Consider the following 2925-nt stretch of genomic DNA (forward strand, 5'->3'; position numbering starts at 1 on the left):
TTTTTTTTTTTTTTTTTTTTTTTTGGTACGGGAGATTGAACTCAAACTTGCGCTTGTGAGGTAGGTGGCAGAACCACTGAGCTAAATCCCTGGTGTCCTTCATGGTTTTAAAAAGCAGTGCTCATGCTGGGCATGGTGGTGCATGCCTGTTCCAGGTCAGTCTCAACTACACAGTGAGACCCTGTCTCCAATAAATAAATAAATAGGGTGATAGATAAATAGACAGCAGTGCCCCTCTTGCACCCTCTACAGGTGGCCAGTCGGGGATACACCTGTGGTGGGGGCAGGGGCAGGGAATAAACACAGACTTAAACCATTGGTCTACATAGCCTGCACTCCAGACATCAAACCGCCCACCTACTGCCCAGGAACAGGTGAGAAGAAGAGAAAAAAGGAGCTCAGGGATACCCCAAAAGTCGTGGACACAGAATGTGTCTTCTACCTCACCCCTTGCTTCAGGCTGCCTCTTCTAGTGGAGGCAGCAGGTAGCCCCAGCATCCAAGTTGACATTTCCACAATGAAGGCCTCCGATCTCAGGGGAGACGAGGGATGAGGGACCAGAGTTTTCCATGGGTTCCTCCCCAGCTCTTGGCTGCAAGGAGGAGGGAGGCTTACAGAGATGGAGAGGGGATGGAGACAAGCCGGGACTGTGCTCCAGAGTGGGAGGAGGTGTCCCTGCCTCCGCTGGCAGCATGAGTAGGCTCCCTAGGTGTGCTGTCCTGATAGCACTGGTGTCATCCTCCCTCTCTCCCTCCCTCGGCTGCAGGCTCCTCAGCTGCACCTCTGGGTTCTCAGAGGACCTGGGGCCAGGGGCCTACTCAGGAGGGGAGGGGCCACTCTGCGATCCGCACTCCTCTGGTGTGGGAAACAGCTGAGCTCTGGGGCACCTGTGGAGGCCTTCAGGCTGTCGGATGCTGAGGTTTGCTCTCGCCATTGGTGCCTCTGTGACGGCGAAGCCCTCAGAGCTGCCCTCCACCTGTCACTCCACCCTCTTTTAATCTGTCTGGGTGATCTGTGGCAGGGTGGGAGGGAGCAAGCAGTAAGGGACCTTGCTCTGTCTACTTGGGGAGCCGTGTGCCTTCTCAGAGTGACGTGAGACCCAGGGCCGTTTTCTCTGGGGCCTACTCTGCTCTACCAAACGTACTTGCAGATGGAGGCAAAGCTCCCACGGGCCGTAGCCTCTGCCTCTGCAGCTGGTTTCAGGGCACCTTGCAGCCCGTTCCCTGTTAGGAATCCTCCTCTGTTCACCGTGTCCATCTCTTACCTGTCCCCACCTGCTCCTGGCAGCCTCTCCATTCTTTTCTGTTCAGTGCCCAATTCTCCACCCCACCAAGGTCTTTCTTTTTCTTTGGTGCTGGGCATTGAACCCAGAGACTTGAACATGCTAGACACACAATCACTCCAGCCCGGGGCTTTGTCACACCGGGACTCACAGCAACAGAGTTATGACAGTAGCAACAAGCAGCATTTCTACGCCAGGCAAAACCCTTGCCTTGTTGACTCATTTAATGGCACAGTAATTCTAAAAGGAAAGGACTGTGTTTGTCACCATTTGCGAGCAAGGAATCTGATACCTTGGAAAAATGAGAAGGTTAAGTCTAAGGGCTGAGGACAGGAGGTAGAAACCCTCAAAGCAGGCATTTGGGAGCAGCTGTCCTTGTCAAAAGATTAAAACACTGCTGTTTTTTAAATTAGAAAGTAATTTATGTAGTGGGCCTCCTGACCTTTGTCTGGTCTATCCCTAATCCCTAGGAGCTAAATACGCAAAGAAGAAAAGCAAAGGCAGGATATATCATGTACAGGTGCAAATTCCCTATGATGAGTGTTATTATTATATGTATATTTAAAATGTACCAATAAATGTTTTGTTTAAAATTAAATATACTCAGATGAAAAGCAGCCTCCTAGCCCAGTGGTAGGGAATAGGGATGAAGGACCCACTGGGTTAGGGTTCTTCGGTCTCAGCTCTGTTCCTCAATGCCCCTTCCCTCCTCAATGTGCTTCTTTTTCACCCCAGTTTTCTTCATCTCAAGCTGTCTACAGCTAGCACAGGCTGGTGGGTGCCGGGGAGTGTTCTGGGGGCAGCCCCAAGAGCTGGGCGGAGGAGCTGCTGTCCCACTCGGTCTCTTCTTGACACTCCATCAGTAGGTCTTCCTTCCTGCCATCCTCTCCTCTGCCTGCCAGGACCAAAGCAGACTCCACTCTCAGGTGAGCGGTGCGGGAGTCCCACACATTCCTGAGCCAGTGTCCCCTCTCATGAGGGACCCAGCCCTAGAGTGTCCCTCTGAGGTGGCCTCACCGGATCTCAGCTGACATCCCAGATTACAGAGAGGAAGTGAGAGAGAACAGCTCAACTCAGGATGGCTAGAAAGGAAGTGGCTTTTAGGAAGATATTAGCCAGGGCCCCAAGGAGTAAGAGTGGGGATCCTAATCTTGGGCCAAGGAAAATCACCGGATTCTTAGATGTTAGAGGTGTTTAAGGTGTCAAGACTCAAGCTGGGTGATTTGTATTGAATATGCAGCCTAGCACTGTGTGTGTGTGTGTCTAAAAAATAATCTACAGAGAGGCCTACACTGGGAGAAAATATTTGCAAATGACATTTAATAAAAGATTGTTATTCAAAATATACAATGAGTTCTTAATAGTAAGAAAATGAACAACTTAATTTAAAAATAGGCAAAAGACCTGAAAAGGCAGTTCAGTGAGGGAGATATACAGCTAATCAATGAGCATAGGGAAAGATGCTCAAGATCATATGTTATTAAGGGGTTGTAAATTAAAACAACAATGAGAAACACTGGACACCTGCTAGAATGGCAAAAGCCCTAAATACCAAATGCTGGCAGTGGTGTAGAGCAACAGAACTCTCACTTATGGCTGGTGGGAATTATGCTGTTTCAGAGACAGTTGGTCAGGCTCTCACA

The sequence above is a fragment of the Fukomys damarensis genome, unplaced genomic scaffold (genome assembly GCF_012274545.1).
Source record: "Fukomys damarensis isolate Sample0158 unplaced genomic scaffold, DMR_v1.0_HiC HiC_scaffold_4, whole genome shotgun sequence".
NCBI classification, from domain to species: Eukaryota; Metazoa; Chordata; class Mammalia; order Rodentia; family Bathyergidae; genus Fukomys; species Fukomys damarensis.